Genomic DNA, 20264 nt, shown 5'->3' with positions numbered 1-20264 from the left:
AGAGAAGACACCTCCAGGCATCTCCCGGTGAGGGCAGGAGAATATGCCTGGTGCTTGGATTTAGGGAGGCCACCTAAGGGTCTCACTAATTTTTCAGCAAACTAACTAGACCAATTTTCTGTCTTCAGCTCCATCTTCACCTCTACTTTTAGAAGTATCTGGCGCCACCAGCTCTTGAGTTTCTGGAAGGTTCCACAAAGACAGGGTTTCCATGACATTGCTTTCCAGCTTCCAGATTTGTTGCTATTTGTCCTCTCTCCTCTCCCTGTGTCTTTTGCACTTACGTCATTTTTTTTTTAAGTTTATTTATTTTGGGAGAGACAAAGACAGTGTGAGTGGGGGAGGGGCAGAGAGAGTGGGAGAGACAGGACCCCAAGCAGGCTCTGCGCTGGCAGCAGAGCCTGACCCAGAGCTCGAACCTATGAAACCACGAGACCTTGGGGCATCTGGGTGGCTCAGTCAGTTAAGCATCCGACTTCAGCTCAGGTCATGATCTTGCGGCTCGTGAGTTCAAGCCCCGCGTCAGGCTCTGTGCTGATGGCTTGGAGCCTGGAGCCTGTTTCCGATTCTGTGTCTCCCTCTCTCTCTCTGACCCTCCCCCGTTCACGCTCTGTCTCTCTCTGTCTCAAAAATAAATAAACGTTAAAAAAAATTTATAAAAAAAAAAAAAAAAGAAAGAAACCACGAGACCTTGACCTGAGCTGAAAGCTGAAACTAAGAGCCGGACGCTTAACTGACTAAGCCCCCCGGGGGCTCTGCACTTATGTCTTTCAAAATCCTTTCACTGTTATATCGTGAGGCTTCGGACGAGCGGCCACAGGTAGGTACGCTCATTGCTCTAGTTTCAGTCAGAAGTTTTGTTTGATAATTTCTGAACTCCACTGTCTAGCACCTTGACTCTGGTGTTTCCAGAATGAAAAAGCTTTCGATACCCAAGGAAGAAGGGATTCTGGTGCCAAAGTTGACAAGTACTTAATTTTTGTTAATATTTATAGGCTTATACACCCCTTCTTTTAGACAAGCCTAATACATTTTGGTTCCTCTGCTTATGGGCTACAATGAACATAATGAGGTCTTTTCATTTTTCCAAAGTACATGTATCATTTGCTGAGTTACCTTCTAGATTACTTAGGAATCTACTGCTGTGGGAGGAGATGTGGGAAAAGAACATTTTTGATGCTATTCCAAATCCACTCGATCATTGGCTTGACCTACGAAGATGAGCCGACACCTTTCTCTTTAAGGAGCTTACCACTTCAGGAGGCATCATTACTCATGCTGAGAAATTGCACTGCAGCCCTCTTAGCGCAGTGGGCAGCGCGTCAGTCTCATAATCTGAAGGTCCTGAGTTCGAGCCTCAGAGAGGGCACAGCTGTTTTGCTGTGCTATAAAGGGGTATTTCAAGAAAATAATGAAAACTTTCAGCAAAGGTGCTTAGAGGCCCTGTATGTGGCCAAGCAGATACAGGGATGCCCCCCACAGAGGGAAGGGTAACTGCAGACCATTCAATCTCATTCATAATAAAAGGAACACAAGCCACCCCCAAAAGGAAGTTGTCCACTTTCCTGAGAATGAAAGAAGGGGCATGTGGGCGGTTCAGTCAGTTGAGTGTCCGACTCTTGATTTCAGCTCAGATCATGATGTCAGGGTCCTGGGATCAAGCCCAGCAGTGGGAAAACAAAGAAAAGTGGGAGCCTTGAGCTTAGAAGAACAACTCCAAATCTCAGGTCTGCCACTTCTTACCAGTGACCTGGGACAAAGGTTTGGTTTTGGGTTGTTTTTTTTTTAACTTTTAAGGGCTCATTCCTTATTTGTGAAATGGGAATAATAACACCTAACTGGCAAGGTTGATTGAACATATTAAAAGATATTGATATATTACAGTAAATGGAAGAATCTTATCCCATATTTTGGCAAGGAGTAAACAGTCCAATAATTGATGCTCTTAATGTAAGGAGAGGGACTACAGAGGTGTGTGCTCACTGGTGGATTTTTCTCTTAGAAAAGCATCACCTGCACTGTCCAGAGATGACAGGGTGTGGCATCGCTGTCCAGGAGCCGCAAGTCTCTTCCAAAAGAGAATGATGGGTGCCTGCGTGGCTCAGTCAGTTAAGCGTCTGACTTCGGCTCACATCATGATCTCAGGGCTCTTGAGTTGGAGCCCTGCGCCAGGTTCTCTGTGCTGACGGCTCAGAGCCTGGAGCCTGCTTCAGATTCTGTGTCTCCCTCTCTCTCTGCCCCTCCTCCACTTGCACTCTGTGCCTCTCAAAAATAAACATTAAAAAGATTTTTTTAATTAAAAAAAAAAGAGAGAGAATGATGACCCAGACACTGTAGGATCCCTGCGAAGCACCTGCTCACTGACACAGGCACATTGGCATCAGAAGGTTTCACTGAACACAAACGTGCATGATCCCTTGCCAGGCGGTGTGTGAAGAGTCCCCTCCACTATGCGGTGGTTTCAGTACCAGAACAAAGAAGGCAATGCCAAGGTGAAATAAATAAACATTAAGGACTCCAAGTGGGGGCAATTCTCTAAGCACGAGCCCCAAAACCTGCCATTTCACCTTCCTCCCCAGGGCCTCTTGGGGTGCCGTTTCTGGTAATGTCCCTACACACTCCTAAACCCTCTTCTTGACTCGTCCTACATTTCTTTCCATGTGTACCCTACACCCCACAGCTCCACCTGAACAGGTTCCAAAGGAACACTTTTGCATAGTTATTTCCACAGATATTTACAAAGAATGGTCACTTTCGGTCTGGAAACAGAAAAAATGCATATGACAGATGATCTTGATATAGATCTTTTAAGGAGATAGAAATAGTGAGATAACAGATGAGCTGCTCATCTTTTTAAAAAATAAAAAAAAATGTTTTGTCATCAAGGTGATGCGCACTTTCTTTTTCCCTTTTTTTTTTTTTAAACTTTTTGGGCCACATTGTCGTTCTGTCTACAGAGTTTTCCCCAAGTTCAATTTGACCACTTTCCCCTGACCCTCCTCGTAAGCATTCCACTGGAATACACAGAGCGGAATATTATTCAGTCACGAGAAAGCAGGAAATGCTACCATTTGCCCCAGCATGGATGGGCCCTGAGGGTATCATGCTGAGATAAGTAAGCCAGAGAAAGAAAGACAAATACTGGATTATATCACTTATATGTGGAATTTTCAAAAGGTAAACTTGGTAAAAATAGAGAATAGAACGGTGGTCAGCAGGGGCTGGGGCTGGGAGGGATATAAACCCGCATTTAGTAGATAAATAGTTACTGGAGATCTAATGCACGGCATGGAGGTTACAGTAATCAGTACCGTATTATAAACTTCAAAGTTGCTAAGACACTAGATCTTAACTGTTCTCACCACAAAAGAGAATAGTGATGTGATATCTGGAGGTATAGTTAATGCTATGGTGGTAATCATATTGCAGTATATAAGTGTGTAAAGCCAGGATGTTGTACGCCTTAAATTTCCACAATGGTATATGTCACTTATATCTCAATAATAGCAATAATAAAAAAGGAGTAGGACAGAGAAAGAAAAGCTGGGCACTCGGGCGTTAACTCCAGTCCTCCGACATCAGGGATGGTCAATGATCTCACTGACCTGATTGGGCTGGTTTTCTTCCCAGCCTACGTGGCCAAAAATGAGGGCAAGAATGGCTCCAGCTGGGAGCATTAGAGCAACCCATAATCAGAGATGTTCTAGGAGAACATCATGGGGAAACAGCAGCGTTATGACCTAACCAAATAAAGTTAGGAATGTCCAGGCAGTGCGAGCGGAATCCGAGTTCCTACTGTTACATTAACACTTGCGGCAAACCTGGGTTCCCATTTCCAAAGGCTGGGAGCTGGCCAGGGTCATCAAGTCAGGTACAGAATACTTTGTACTTTTTGCAGATCAAGTGCCCGTTTTAGAATCTGAAAGCTTCTGACACCTTTTAGGGTCAAGCAGACGCTCCTGGCTGATTCACATACCAGAAGACTGAAGTCAAGTTGTCCTTTTTGCCTGAGCACACAACCAGGAGAACAATTCCGAGCAACTGAAGGCATAATGAATGTGACCCAGCTCTCCTTGTGTTGAAGGAAGGAAGGAAGGAAGGAAGGAAGGAAGGAAGGAAGGAAGGAAAGAAAGAAAGAAAGAAAGAAAGAAAGAAAGAAAGAAAGAAAGAAAGAAAGAAAAAAAGAAGGAAAGAAAGAAGGAAAGAAAGGAAGGAAGGAAGGAAGGAAGACAAAAGGAAAGAAAGAAGGAAAGAAAGAAAGAAAGAAAGAAAGAAAGAAAGAAAGAAAGAAAGAAAAAGAAAGAAGAAAAAGGAAAGAAAAAAAGGAAGGAAAGAAAGAAGGAAAGAAGAAAGACAAAAGGAAAGAAAAAAAGAAGGAAGGAAAGAAGAAAGAAAAAAAGAAGGGAGGAAGGAAAGAAGGAAAGAAGGAAAGAAAGAAAAAAGAAGAAGAACTGAATCTGGGCCAGTTAATAACACAGTCCACTGGTTTGTGCCCAGGACACTGAATCTGCATGTGGCGGCCCTTTCCAAAACACTATCTGTGCCTGAAGGGAATGCTTAACCTTTCCCCGATTCGTCTTTTAAGGCTCCGTTACCCTGGAGTCCCCTCTTTATACCAGCAGCAACACCCCAAATTAGTTTCCATTCACAAATCACCTCTGATGCGGCCTCCCTGGGAAAATGAAAAGCCTACTTAACTAAAGGAGCGCTTGCTGCCAAGAAGTTGGCTTGGGAGAATGGCAGTAATTAAATGATGATAATATTTAGGATCACACAGGTATAACAAAGCCTCCTTTCTTTGTCTCAGGTGGGGACACGTTAACACATTGCGTCTGTCTGGGAAGGGAGGTAGGCAAGGGAGGAAGGCAGCCATGGTGGGGGCGTGAGAACAGGGAATTGGAGAACCTCCGCAGGGGCGGGGCGTGTTGACTTCTCAGGTCCGGAGGAGAGGCTGGTGCTGGGAGTGAGAGCAGTTTAATATTAATTTTCATCAGAGGTGGGCCCTGTGGCATTTCAGCCTAAGATGTATCAGAACAGGCGAGAGAGGAAACAAAGCCACCTTCTCTGTTAAATGGTTTATTGTCTGTGGGAGGAAAGGCGGGGAGGGGAGCACAGGGTTTGGGGAGAAAGGAGAGAAGAATACAAAGAACTACCTTTGGGTTGGTTCACTTTAACGAGTCTCAGTCTCGCACTGTCCTGAGGACCCTGAAGCTCTCCCCAGAGCCTCCAGTCCCCGGCTGCCCCCCCCTCCCCACCTCATCTCACAGTGGTGGCCAGATGGGACGTTGGGTCCCAGTGACCAGCCTTCCCTCTCTCCAATTGGGGGACCTTGTGGGCAGTGCCAACCCACCCACCATACATCTAGGAAGGGGAGTGGCTCAGCCCACCAGCCCGCTGACCCGACCCGCGTGCACCGATGGGGGTCTCGCTGCACCCTGTTGGCCTGGAGGCACGAGCACCATGCTAGCGTTTGCCTTCTGAATGCGTACCTGTCTCACGATTCGAGCCGACCCGAAGGTCTGTATGATGGATGCATCCTGCAGATCTGATACATCAGTAAATCCATACCACTTCCTTCAGCTAAAGCAATTTCATCAGTTCAGCCCACAAAGAGGATAAATGGAATACTCAGCTCAGGGCTCGGGGCCAGAGTTCCAAACACGTGGGAAGGAATGGGTCTGTGTTCCTCATCCATCCTGCCTGGATTGGAAAAATTCCATCCGGGAAGGCAGAATGCCAGATCGGTCTATTTCTATCCCCCACCCCCTTCGTCTCTGTCTCTGTCGGTCTCTCCCTGTCTCTGTCTCCCTCCTTTGCTTGTTCTCTTTGGTGAAACTTAACTCTGGCTAGGACAAACTGAACCACGCAGGGCCATGGTGAAAAGACTAGGGTGCTGTTTGCTGCGTTTGGGAGGATTCTCTGTGTTGGGAGTCAAGGGTAGTGGGAGGAGAGATGAGGAGAGGAATTTAGCCAGAGCGACTTCTCTTAGTGAAGACAAGCGGGGCTGGCCTGGGCTAGGTATCAGATTCAGCACCGTTTACTTCTTAGGTGGCCAGAGGTAGAAGAAATGCAGAAATTCCTGCACAAGAGGCCTAGGGTCCAGGCGGAAGATGTAAGGAAAAGAATGAAACGTGGGCTCTTTCTTATACTTTCCATTATTGGCGCTTTTTTCCCCTGTTTATAAATATAACATGTTCGCATTATTGAAAAGCTAGAAAATATAGAAAAGCCTAAAGAAAGAAACTAAAATACTCATCTACTAAAACTGAAGGATAAATACCACCAACTTTTTGGAGAATGTTATTTTCGTATAGACTCATAGCCTACTTTTTTTCTTTTAGTAGTTATTTTGTGGGCATTTTCCAAAGACATTGCAACATCTGCAAGGATATGTTTGTAAGGGGTGCCTGGGGGGCTCAATCGGTTAAGCATCTGACTCCTGATTTCAGCTCAGGTCATGATCTCATGGTTCACGAGACTGAGCCCCACATCAAACTCTGCACTGACAGCAAGGAGCCTGCTTGGGATTCTCTCCCTCTCTCTCTGGCCTCTCTCTCAAAATAAATAAATACACATTAAAAAAAAAGAATATGTTTTAAAATCAGCTGAATTGTATTTCCTTGTATGGATAAAACATACATTTTAAAATCATTTCCTAATGCTAGCACTGAGGCTTTTTTTTTTTAATGTTTATTTTTGAGAGAGAGAGAGCACGAGCAGGGGAGGAGCAGAGAGAGAGGGAGACACAGAATCCGAAACAGGCTCAAGGCTCTGAGCTGTCAGCACAGAGCCCGACGTGGGGCTGGAACTCACAGACTGAGAGATCGTGACCTGAGTTGAAGCCGGACGCTCAACCGACTGAGCCACCCAGGTGCCCCAGCACTTAGGTTTTTAATTTTTTCTACTATAAAAGAAAGGCTCCTTGGGGCACCTGGGTGAAGTCGGTTAAGCATCCGACTTCAGCTCAGGTTACGATCTCACAGTCAGTGGTTTCGAGCCCCGCGTCGGGCTCTGTGCTGACAGCTCAGAGTCTGGAGGCTGCTTCGGATTCTGTGTCTCCCTGTCTCTCTGCCCCTCCCCCTCTGTGTTCACTCTCTGTCTCTTGAAAATAAATAAATGTTAAAAAACTTTAAAAAGGAAAGGCTCCAGTGAACACGTGTGTGTGTGTGTGTGTGTGTGTGTATGTGTGTGTGCATGTGTAGTGTGGGTATGTGGAATTATTTTAAGTATGTTCTTAGGAGTAGAATTACCAAATTAATTCTTGATGTTCTTCCAAATCCTGGCAGGCAGAAAGTTCTAGGAGGATGGGCTTAGCGCTGCGTTACACATAGGGGGCTCCAGCAGCTCAGCTTTGCAAAAGAGGGCAGCTCATACTGCTGGTCTTCTTTGGAGTCCAGAAGAGAAAGAGACAGAGAGATTGAGAAAGTGTGTGTGTGTTAGGAGGGGAGAAGAGAGTGCATCTGAACTGTTGTACCCTTATTTCAGGCGGTCCCTAGAGCTGCTCTGACCTCTGACCTGCCCGGATCCTGGATCCACAGCTCCCAGGCAGCTGTGTTCATCCTCAGGAGCATGGCCCATAGATTTCCTGAAAGAACCTGAGATTACTGGGGGCTGGAGAAGGTGGGGAGCGCTTGGGAGTTTTCTCCATTTAATCCGTGGAGACTAGAAATGCCCACCATTCCCCCTTCCCTCCCTCGGCTCCCTTGGGGACATTTGGATGAACCCTCACAAGACTCTCCTGCAGCCTCTGTGGAGCCAGACCATGGGAACAGAAGGGAGCCGCCAGCCTGGGGTGCGGAGAAAGGATGGCATGAAGCAGGGCTTGGCAGTGCTCCCCCGGAATGTCCAGGGGAGAGAGGCCCCCCCCACCTGGGTCCCCCACCGGAAAGGCCTTGACCATGGTGGGCCAGGTGAGGATAATGCGTCAGGTCTCACCTGCCTTCACTCCAAGCTCATTCAGCCTCCTTCTGATTAATGTTAGGATGTTAAGCTTCTGGGCCTTTGACAGGAATTGGAGCATTTTTGTTACTGGAAAGAAATAACCTTCAGCAGAAATGAAACACTGGCATTTCAGTGTGTGTGCTTGGGTGTTAGGTGAGTCAGCCTCCGGGAATCTGTCTAAAGGGCACCGTCGGGCTGAGGGGCTGCCCCTGAGCAGGGCAAAGGCAGGGAGCTAAGGCCATCTGCCGGAGTCCTCAGAAGCTTTGTGTAACATTCTCTTCGTGACCCTGCAAACCTCGTGGTGTCACACTCTGCCCTCCCACTGCTGCGGCCACCAGCCGGCAAAGCCGACTGTCTTGTAAGGCCACACACAGCATTTGGTCACTTCCCCTGGGTTACTTGCAACGGGACAGCCGTTCTCGAACTCCGCGTACGTACAAGCTATGTGCCGGTGCGAGTTGTCGGTTTTTTTCTTCCCTGAATACTGAACGTGAATTACTGATCAGCATTACGGATAACAGACGTGGGCATGTAAATACAGGACTGCCCTCCACGGTCAGCTATATGATCGCTTACGGTTATGGATTGAATTGTATCCCCCTCAAATTCATACGTGGAAGTCCTGATCCCCAGCATCTCAGAATGGGACCTTATTTGGAAAACAGGGTCCTTGCAGACGTAATTGGTTAAGATGAGGTCCCCCTAGGGTAGGGCCTGCTTCTCATCCAGGATGACCCGTGTCCTTATAAAAAGGATGCCATGCAAAGAGACAGGCGCACACACACACACACACACACACACACACACACACACACGGAACACCGCGCGAAGACTGGAGTGATGTTGCCACAAGCCAAGGAACTAGAGAAGCCTGGAACAGATCCTTCCCTAGTGCCGTCAGAGGGAGCACGGTCTTGCGGATAACCTGGGTCTCTAATTCTAGCCTAGAGAACTGTGAAATAATACATTTCTATTGCTTAAGCCACTCAGCTTGTGGTCTTTCATAGGGACAGCTCTAGGACAGGAATGCACTCACCGCCACTGAGGAGCCTTCTGACCTTGGAAGACCTCCTGGCCTTCCTTACACCTCTGCTTTTTACAGAAAGGCCAGCCAGGTCATGCCTATTTTATAGACGGAGAAACTATATCCGAGAGAGATGCAACAATTTATTTGAAATTGCTTTCTGGTGAAACCCTTGGGGAAAACAACAACAACAACAACGAATCTGGGAAAAGTTAACTGTGGCCACATGCTAATTGTCTGCCTACTGTTAACCTCCCATTCAGTGCTCCGTGCCATCTTAGGGTTTGGGCCTTTGGGATGCCCTGTTCTTGGTGATGGAGTACAAATGAGTAGCAAATCCGGGAGTGTTGAAGAGTAATGCTGAGCCAAGTCTCACAAGAATGTTGAAGGACCCCTTTATGTAAAATCTGCCAATAGAGAAGGGTGTGGACCCCAAAGTATTTGTTTTCATGCTACGCAATGCCAAAGAATGTTTTAAATTACTTAAATCATTTAAGGGGCGCCTGGGTGGCTCAGGCGGTTAAGCATCCGACTTCGGCTCAGGTCATGATCTCACAGTCTGTGAGTTCAAGCCCCGCATTGGGCTCTGTGCTGACAGCTCAGGGCCTAGAGCCTGTTTCCGATTCTGTATCTCCCTCTCTCTGACCCTCCCCCGTTCATGCTCTGTTTCTCTCTGTGTCAAAAATAAACATTAAAAAAATAAAATAAAATAAATCATTTAAATAATTAAACATGTATTTTCCAATCAAATCAAATGGAATCGAACTGAATAAATAATTTAATGTTTAAATTAAAAGTGGGGGGGATTTTTCACTATGACTGGGGAACTGCCTGGGTTCCCAAATTCTTGGGCAAATATCTGGATCAGAATCTCATTTTTCAGTGCCCAGTCATGAGGGATTAAACATCCATATCCCTACAAACGAGCTGCAAGTAATAGACATAGTTGGGAGCTCCAGTTCTCTCTCACGAGGGGTACAACCTCTGGCAAGATGCATTCATGCCCCTGGGTCTCATCTCTACATGGGATGACAAACCACACCATGTTCCAGAGGGTTCTAAGGGAATAAAGTATATGGCAGTGCTTTATAAAGGGCAAAGTCACCAAGCAGCACAAACGGTTGTGTCTGAGGTATGGAGAGAGAGCAGTTCAGATTTCTGAAGCAGCACTGTACCCAGGAAACATTCTGGTGTCTCCTGCCGAGGTCACGCAAAGACGGGGCGAGATGGCAGCTCCTCTCGGGAGCTCTGAGGTGGAGTTCTGACTTGAAGAAGTAAACCATGGGAAGAATTGGGGGAGAGCCAAATCTCAAGTTGTTTTGCAAACATGTCACCCGTATGTTCATTTTCTGGGGGAGAGAATGCCTGGCTATAAGGGCTGGTGACTACTGGGTCTTTCCTCCCAAAGACTTCCTCCACTCTTTAGGAAGGGTGTGTGTGTGTGTGTGTGTGTGTGTGTGTGTGTGTGTGTGGTGGGGGGAGTCAGGAAGAATGGTAGGGAGGAGAGGAGCTGGGGCAACTTGAAAGAAATGCAGACCACAAACCTGAAGACATGTATTCTCCATTCAAATCGAATGGAATCAAACTGAATCAATGACTCCGTCTTCCAGCCTTGCCCACCTTACTGAACACCCCACCACGTCCTTCTCTCCAGCAGGCTGCCTTTCTCCCAGTGACTCCTTTTTAACCGCCTTAAGGTTTCATCTGTTTTAAGGGGAGGTGACTTTAGAGTATGTAGTGCCATTTGCCCCCTAGCTACCCCCCCTTACTAGAGCCAGGTGTTCTCTGCACGCACAGAAGAGCTCTGGTGTCAGAGTGGCAGTGTGTGGGAGTCAGCGTTCTACCCTCGCTCCAGCCCGTTCCCCCAAGGAAGATGTGGGAAAAAGAGCCTGAACACAAAGGGCTGATCCTGCCAGGCTTTGTGTGTTTGCAAGAGTTAGAGGGTGCAGGCTGGAGGTGGAGTGGGCAGGGGGAGGGAGGGGAGAAGGAAGGTGAGAAGGCTGTGTGTGACTCACTCCGAAAGAATTGGGCTGTCTGATTTTCTACATTCTCAGGGGCTGGGAAAGCAAACGCAAATGACCTCAAATTTAGCTAATAGAGAACATTGATTTCCTTTATGCGGCGCAGCCAAATGCATCCAGCTTCCACTTAAATATTACCAGCAAGTATTTTTCAGGTCTTATATGATCAAACCCTCTTTTTAGGTCACCTTTAAAATTTCCCTAGCTGTCCCTTTGAGGAGCTGCATTCAGGGATGATGTCTCAATTCAGAAAAGGCGGCTGACTGTTAATTATGCTGCCGATATGCATTTCTTCCTTCCTTTTGTGGAGAGTAGAGAGAAACAGACAGCCATTCCTTCTCCTCTAGAGCTGTCATTGTCCTGGGTTTACAGCAGTACTGTATATACGTGACCCCTCTCTGGCAGTCTGCTTCTAGCTTTCCTTGTCCACCAACGTTTCAGCCAAGCCCAAGGATGGCATTTATCAGAAGCAGGAGAGCAGCAGATTAATTCCAGCACCAGAACGAGCTGGAAGAGAGCGTACTCTTTTTTGTTAGTTTCCCTGGCCGACTACATCGTAATTACTTCCTGTGGCGTCTGTGCTCCTTTAACCTGACTTCAGGTGAGAGTACAGAAAGCAAATGATGCTTTCACTGTCGCATGCCTCCATGTGAACATGTATATAGAGTCTGTGAACTGACCATATCAAGAACCACAGAACATTTTATTATCTAAACTGGGTACATTGTTGTATTTAGTTTCACAAGAGGAAATTTTCAACATCCCTCCTCCTCCGGGAGGCTGTCTAGGAAACACATCTCAGCAGTTTGAGAAATTCTCCTGCCCTGGGTGTTCCTGGCTTCCTGCTGTGTTTTCACTCCTGCTCCCCTCCCCTCCCGACCCCCCCCCCCATCCTAATGAATATTCAGCCTGCATCCTTCAGCCAGGATTTTGAATAGGATGCTTCCTGTTTTCCTATTAGAGATTAACTGTTGTCCTGGGTAAAAGGGATTGTTTGGTAAGAACTTGCAGCTGGGAATTCCTGTTTATTTTCCATTCTGACCCCGGTTCTGGGGATAACATACATCTCATTGTTTCAAATAAAGCCTTGTATATTCCAACGCGTGTTAGGCCTGACTCTGTATTACAAATACCTATGTATTTTAAACCTGCCTACTTCTTCTGTCTCACTGTGAGCAACTCAAAGGCAGGGATTAGGTTTTATTAATTTCTCTTTTCTGGTGCCCAACACAGTGCCCAGAACAGAGCAGAAACTCAATAAAATTTGGTGAATGGATGAATAGGCATCGTGATTATAAGTTCCAGAGAGGGATGATCATAATCATCCATCATTGTCCTGAGGCTAGGAAGGGATAAAGAAAGATGAAGATTCGTGTGTACCTATTGTGTGTCCTTGTTGTCAGAGTAGTGATTACCTAAGCACGTTGTGGCATGACCCATTGGGTCCTGGACTGGGGTTTTTAGTCTTCTACCTTTAACAACCGTGGATTTTCCACTTTTCTCTCAAGTGCTTTGTCGTTGCTACAGCTTTACCTGGTTACAGGGGCTACATGGATCAGGGCTGTGGTTCCTTGCTTGCTGTGTGCCTCAGAAGCCAGTCACTGAGGGTGGTTTGTGAATCCTCGGTGGCTACCTGGGTAGACTCGAGGTGTTCCAGAAGAATTAATTCACAGGCAGGTGATGGTTTTGTCACTTTACAGAGAAAGTGACAAAAGCATGTTTGGAAGTGTAGTTCTACCCGAGCCGTTTATAAATGTGTAGAGATTTGCCATGTGGATTTTTGATCTGTGACTAGGGTTTCTTGGGATTTGCCCTGAGGAAATTGTCTAGGAACCCTTTCACAATTAAAAGGAAATCATGGGTGTCTTTCCTGAAGACTTTATGGATGATGTGTGTGGAAGGGCACTTACCATCTCAAGTAAGAAATATAGACACGTTGTATTTCCTTCATACTCCTTTAAAAAAATTTTTTTTAATGTTTATTTATTTTGAAGAGAGACAGAGACAGAATGCCAGTGGGTTAAGGCAGAGAGACAGGGAGGCACAGAATCCAGGCTCTGAGCCGTCAGCACAGAGCCTGACGTGGGGCTCAAACTCACAAGCTGTGAGATCATGACCTGAGTCGAAGTCGGTCGCTCAACCAACCGAGCCACCCAGGCACCCCTCCTTCATACTCCTTTTTAAAGGCTGCAAATGTACTTTTCAAACATGATTTCATGACTCCTTTGAACCAAGCCTGAGAAAAATAATGGATGCACTTAACATTTGCTGAAACCTCCCAATAGCTTCCTCTTGCCCTGGGGATAAAGTTCCCCTGCAGCTACCTCTCCCTCCACTCTCCACACCCTTTCTCAAACACTAACCTCCAGTCGCACCTCAGGATGGAAGCTTCTAACCTGCAAGGTCTTGCCTTCAGCCTTCGTGTCATTGTCCCTTTCACCAGGAATCCCTCTCTCACACTCTGCACCAGGTCCGGTCCCCTTGCTATTCGCTCCCACAGAGGGACCTGAAAAGAGAAATGAAGGGCCCACAGTGCATACACTTTTAAAGAGTGATCACAACTTTTTGGTTATTTGAGATGTAAATAGGAACTCTCTGAGCTCAGGGTTGTCCTCTTTGTAATAATCCACGTCCTTCTGTTTATGTATTTGAATTGATGTCCTTTCAAAAGTTGCTGCCAGAATTGTATTTCAGAGAAGCCAGGAAGAGGTTGTCAAGCCTCTTGACTTGTAGTTTGGATGGTTTTGTTTTGTCAGATTACCTTGGCTGTCCAAGGAAAGAGTAAATCACACCCCAATCCTTGACTTCTTCCTCTGGATAGTTTAACATATTATTAGTAGTTTGACCATCATTCAAATTCCATTATTAGGAAGCTCTGAAGATTACCCGACTTTTCTGATTATATTAGAATATCCTTTTATTTAATGTTACTTAAAATAGAGGTATGCAGAGGCTTAGAAGCCTTTTGGTTATATAAGATACTTTGTGACGGTATTATTTTAATCATGTTAGGTAATCGTTATTATTAATAATATGCACAGCAGCAGGAGGGCCTAGAGAGCAGATTTTGAAGAAGACCATACCAATCGTGATATGTAAATTAACATCTCTGTGGCCCAGCAATGGAAAGGACAATAATACCTTCCTTGTAGGATTACATTGGGGGCTAAATAAAACAATGCGTAGAAAGAGTTTAGGATTATACATAGCACAAGGTAAAGCCTCACTTAAGCGCTACCATAGGAGTACTGACTACACTGACTCCATCTTTGGTCCCTCATCTTGTTCTTGCCCGTGCAGTGACCTCCCTCAGGGCCACGTATTCCAAGCCTCGAGGAGGTTAGTGTATGCCCTGACTGGAATATGGGAAGGCTTTTTCTGATTTTCCCTAAAGTGGTGCACAGAAGGCCCCACTTGAGGTAACCAGAGAGGACTGATGCACAGACAGTGCCACTTTAGGTAACTACCCCGTGACCTTACCACCATGCCCCTTGCTCCATAAAAGCTGTGCCTTGAGGTCCTGGTGGGGTGGAGAAGCAGCTGCCATAGATCTTCTGTCCACCTGACAGTAAGTTATACTGAATAAGACTGTTAATGGTATGGAGTGCCTTGCTTCATTTTTTGGCCTCAAAGTGCCTTCTCAGTTGGAGATACATTATTGTACATCTCAGGAGGAGGTATTAAGGACTCTCCTCCACTTCTAATAGCTACCTATTTTATTATAAAATACATACTAGCAAGTGCCCCTTTACATTTCCTGATGAGGGAGTTTAGCCACTTCCTTTCTCAAATTCACAACCTGTAGGTGCCATAAAAGTTACAGCCATTGTGGGACAGCGAGTTCCAGACTTAGATCTTGTTTTCCCTTCCTGTGGTGCTAGGAAGTGGACCTAAACTCTCTCAGGCCACGTAAGTCCCACAAGCCACTTGACACTTCCTCATGGAGAAACCCTGCAGCCCCATAGCTCACTGTGGAACAAGACTGTCTCTGCCATTTGCCTCCATCATGGCGTCTTTGTTCTGTCTCTCGTCACTACTTGGTTGGCCAGCTCTTTCCCACACTGGGCCTTGACATGATTCATCTAATGGCCTTAGGCCAGCTATCTCCTGCCCATAGTCACTCAATAAAAGTTCACTGTGAGGGGCACATACATGGCAAATATCCCTTCTCAAGGTGAATAGATGAGAAAATAACTGCCTTATTTTAATCTCAATTTACTTTTCTTCATTTTACTGGTTTAGTGAAAAAGTATGAGGAGAATTGACTACAATTTTCTTAACTAATCAGCCAACAAATCCTTCAGGATATGAAGAGGCATCCAGCTCCTATTTCAAAGGACAGCTTAAATTTTGTGGTCATTATTTTATTGATGAGTTACTGGCTAGCAAATGTATCAGCCTGGTATTCAAGGTGGGCCTACTAAATGGAATTATAATCAGAAAGATGTTTTTAATATTCTTTTTTTTTTTAAGTTTATTTATTTTGAGAGTCGGTGGCGGGGGGGGCAGAGAGAGAGAGAGAGAGAGGGAAAGAATATCAGGCAGGATCCACGCTGTCAATGCAGAGCCCTACTCGGGGCTCCATCTCATGAACTGTGAGATCAAGAAGTGAGCCGAAATCAAGAGTCATGCTTAACCAACTGAGCCACGCAGGTACCCTGATGTTTTCAAAGTTCCATTAGGATTTCTCAAATAGATTTTATTGGACATTTTTGGTTTTTATTGATATGGTATGGTAGACACATTTTTAAAGACTTTCTTGTGTATAAAGGTGAGAGAAGAAGCCCTCACTGACACACGTGGGTTTTATTATTCTTTATCCATTCTTCAAGAACACATACCCTGTGGGGGCACCTGGGTGGCTCAGTCGGTTAAGTGTCCGACTTCAGTTTAGGTTATGATCTCACGGTTTGTGGGTTCGAGCCCCACGTCGGGCTCTGTGCTGACAGCTCAGAGCCTGGAGCCTGCTTCAGATTCTGTGTCTCCCTCTCTCTCTGCCCTTCCCCTACTCATGCTCTTTCTCCCTCTCAAAAATAAAATAAAAACATTAAGAAATTTTTAAAAAAGAACATACACCTTGTAAAAAACAAAAAAATAAGATCAGTATCTTTTTTTTTTTTCCACTTGGCCATCAAAATGGCTTCTGGTTTTGAATAGATAACTGTTCTGAAGCTCTTCTCAGGCCCAGGTTTGAAGACTCCACACCCCCTTTCCATGTTCCGTCTCCCACGAGTTTGTGTGGTATCACAGAGAGACACTGCCCTGGGATTAAGGGATTCTGATTCTCCTTTGTCAATTAGGAGACATTGGAGACATTCTTCCTTGAAGCATGGAAGAAGGAAGGAAGAAGCAAAGGAAGAAGCAAAGCTGATCAGCCGTTCATTCCATAGCAGCCTGACTCTTACAGTCCGGAACTCAGTTTCCCATCTGGCTGTTGAACTTGCACTTGACTGGATAAGGTTTACTCATCCTTAGAGCTATACTATTTTTTCATCTATCTGAAGGAAAAACTGGAGGAGGTCTCAAGGGTTTATAATACTCTGAAGACAAGGACAGAATGTAAAAATTCCATTCTGCTAGAACTATTAAAATCCATCCCATAGAAATACTTGACTTGGATACATTATCTATTTAGATGATAAAGTTGCGGGTATAATAATTTATGATATGATAGCTGCTTCCTGTGCTAAATTCTGAGTTTGTTTATTCATCCTGGAAACCATTATAGTCAAGTTAATAGGAAGAAGGAGATCCCCGGACTCTGTGTACCTGGCAGTTCCTGAAAACAGCCCAGAGTTAGTTACTGGATGGTCTCCAGGTAAAATTCATGTACACAGGAGTGTGGGAACCCTCTGGAAAGCCCTCTACCTCCTCTTTCACTTATTTAAACAATTTTAAGCACTTCCTTAGAACTATGTCCTTTAAAGATAGATCATTGTAACAGTATTTTGATTACAGTGCACTAGAGGCAGAATATCTTATAAGTATACAAAGATGCAATATTAATTTGTCCCTAGTCTAAGCTCTGTTATATTTGCCATGTGTAGGTGCTAGTGCATTCTGACAATCTGAGGAGAATCCATAATGTTTACAGAGAAGATTGGAGCTTACTTGCAATGGAATCACTTCTTTAGAAGCTGCCTGTTATAGGATGTCTGGTTTTGTTTACTGCAGATAGCAAACGGCTAATGAAAACAGTTAACACGAATGGAATTTTCACAATTAGCCATCGGTAAAATGAGGATTAGAAAGACCTTTCTGCCTTGCGGGGTTGGCATAATGGTTAGTGGAGGCAATTTGGGTAAAGAATTTTGAAGAGTGCCTGGCATTCAGATAATTCTTTAAAAAATGTTAGGTAGTGTTGTTTCATCGCTAGTAAGTGAGCATGAGTCTATGATGAGTGCTAGAGACATTTTGTAGTCAGTAGAAACTCTGGTCTCAAGAGGTTGTGACAGTCTGCTAACCTCTAGTGTTGGAGAGAATCTGCAGAAACACTGTTTTCCACCCTTCTCTCTCCTAGGCCCTTAACTTAAGGAAGCCATTTGGTTTAATTAAATATCTAATAGGGGCCTGAAGTTTCTGTGGGCCATTTTTATCTCAAAAAGATCAGGTGTTTTATAGCCATTTAAGAATATGCATTGAAGCAGACACCTGGGTGGCTCAGTGGCTTAAGCGTCTGACTTCGGCTCAGGTCATGATCTCACAGTTAGTGAGTTCGAGCCCCATGTCGGGCTCTGTGCTGACAGTTCAGAGCCTGGAGCCCGCTTCAGATTCTGTGTCTCCTTCTCTTTCTCTCTCTCTCTCTCTCTGCTCCTCCCCAGCTTGTGTTGTCTCTCTCAAATAAATAAACAAACATTAATAATAAAAAAGAATATGAAACTTAGAGGATTACTGGAAGAGAAGCAAAGATTGTAAAAAAGCATGTTGCTGGTGAGATGACATGAAAATACAAAAACATATGTATTACAAAATGGAAAATGTCTAGGATGTCTGCATGAGGGAACTCTGGGATGCTGGAGAAACCCATTTCCTGACCAGTGGTTTCTGGAGGGGGAGCCAGGCCCTTCCTCTGCTAGACTTGACCTGTGTCCCAGACTTGCCTTCTCTCCCTCCGCCTTGGAAGGTCAGGCAGAAGGGCCTTTGCTTTAATCCCACAGTTACAGTTCAGTCAGCCCTTCCTGTGACCCTCACCTCTGACCTGGATGTGATCACCCCTCCTTTGTGCCCCCCACAAGTGTCTGTCAGCACCTATAACACTACTGTCCTTGCATAAGTTCAAATCTCCTTATAGCTTCCTTCATGGTAAAGACTCTGTTATTCATCCTTATATTCCTGTGCTTAAACCAGTGTCCCGTATTTAGCAGGTGCTCAAAAAACATTTCAAATGAATACAATAAAACTAAAATTAAATTAAATGACTGTAGTGCAAATTTGGTTGCCCCAGCATCCATTTCCAAGACACCCACCCTGAATAAACATATTATCTACCTGGCAACTAGCAAAACATCTAGATAATTAACCAGAACCATCCCCTCAACCCTGAAGCTCCCCTGTTAGAAAGCCCTGGGTGACCTGGGTACCTGGCCACCTGAGGGACTCCACTTCTCCCCATTCCCTAATTCCGGCTCTTATGTTTTAAATTCACAAATAAAGAGCGAAACCCTAGGCACCTCACCATTGGCCCTGCTAAAGGCAGAGTGTCGGTCTACGTTCCCTTCCACCCATGACCTCGTTTTGTGGCCCTTGGGTGTGCCATGTGCCCTCCAGGAGCTGCGTGTAACAAATCTTGTTCTTCCAAGTTCCCTGATGGTTATTGCCAAGCTTGTCTTGTGATCACGATAAGAACCACCAGAGACAATCCAGTCACAACCCTGGCTCTGGTCGGAAAGGTCTGTCGGGACTGCTACAAGTGGTAGGGGCCCAGGGCAGTGTCTCAGGCTGAGAGCATTGCTATCAATAGGCTGAGACCCACACACCAATGGTACAAAACGTTATCTTGGCACCTGAGATAAATGAGGCACTCGATAAAGGGTAGTTTGATTACGATGATAGGTAACAAATGATGTCACATCATGTATGACATTTCTCAACTAGTATCTGAAATACTACCTTAGGTGGAAAAGTTACAGTCCATATTTTTAAAAAGTTACTAAACAACGAAAGCCTGAATGTACAGTTGAATTTCTCTTCTGTGTTAAACTCTCCTGAACATATTTCTTTTACAAAATAAATTTTATGTTTCCGGGTTATGGAAATATTAGGTGTTAATTACAATAACTTTTTTAAACATTGCAATAACTTTAAAATACAGAAAAAAGGGGGCACCTGAGTGGCTCAGTTGGTTATCTGACTTCAGCTCAGGTCATGATCTCAGAGTTCATGGGTTTGAGCCCCACGTCAGGCTCTGTGCTGACAGTTCAGAGCCTGGAGCCTGCTTCGGATTCTGTGTCTCCCTCTCTCTCTCTCTGCCCCTCCCCTACTCATGCTCTGTCTCTCTCTGTCTCAAAAATAAACATAAAAAAATAATACAGAAAAAGAATCATGCCTAGCTCCATCATTTAGAGATAATCATATCAACATATAAATATTACTTCAGTCTCTTTTTCTACGCAAGAATCTTTTCTGTTTAACATAATTGTGATTCATTCCTTTATTCATTTCATAAATATTTATGAAATGCTTATTATGTGCCAGGACTGTGTATATTATGATTATTTAGAAAATATAATTTTGTATCCAGCTTCGAGTTAATAGACTAACAGACATTTGCCAATATTATTAAAAACCCTTTGTAAATATGATCATGCTTTATTTAATTAGCACCCTCCTGTTGAACATTTGGGTCCTTTTCAACAGTATAATGCTGTGATAAAGTTTTGTGTAGCATGCTTTAATCCTACAATTTTAGCGTGCTTTCTTTAGGAAAGATTCCCATGCATGAATTCATTCACTGGGGAGGAAAGCTGTGAACCCTTTAGGACTTTTGACACATTTACCAACTTGCTTTCCAAAATGGGTTACCAACTAATTGAATAATATATATAACTACAGAAATGTGTATAAACAGAAAATGTTTTCTCTGTTTTTATAAAATCGCGAAAAATAGAGTGGAAAAAAAGGCAAGCCTCATAATCGAGGCTTGAGCGACAGAACAGTGAAGAGATGGCGATCCACCCATCTTAGTTTCTCAAATACTTGAAATTCATTCGGAGTAGACGGCTTGTCTGGAGGTTGCGACCACGCTCGGAGGGAGCAGGGAGAGTCTAGCGGAGGCGCCT

At 44.9% G+C, this 20264-nt stretch overlaps 1 long non-coding RNA gene and 1 other non-coding gene across 4 annotated transcripts in view; one reads left to right on the top strand and one right to left on the bottom strand.

The window, feature by feature from the left end:
* Positions 1-20264, bottom strand: part of LOC123384795 — a 199705-nt gene that overhangs the window by 28859 nt on the left and 150582 nt on the right. For all 3 annotated transcript variants that reach the window (XR_006596379.1, XR_006596378.1, XR_006596380.1), the window contains exon 2: positions 13350-13492. This is a non-coding gene — a long non-coding RNA (uncharacterized LOC123384795). The remainder of the gene's footprint in view (positions 1-13349; positions 13493-20264) is intronic.
* Positions 1297-1369, top strand: TRNAM-CAU. The gene has a single exon. It is a non-coding gene; the product is annotated as a tRNA-Met (tRNA).

The sequence above is a fragment of the Felis catus genome, chromosome B1 (genome assembly GCF_018350175.1).
Source record: "Felis catus isolate Fca126 chromosome B1, F.catus_Fca126_mat1.0, whole genome shotgun sequence".
In the NCBI taxonomy this organism is placed as follows: domain Eukaryota; kingdom Metazoa; phylum Chordata; class Mammalia; order Carnivora; family Felidae; genus Felis; species Felis catus.
The sequence above is the reverse complement of the archived record's forward strand: the minus strand, read 5'-3'. Positions and strand labels throughout refer to the sequence as shown.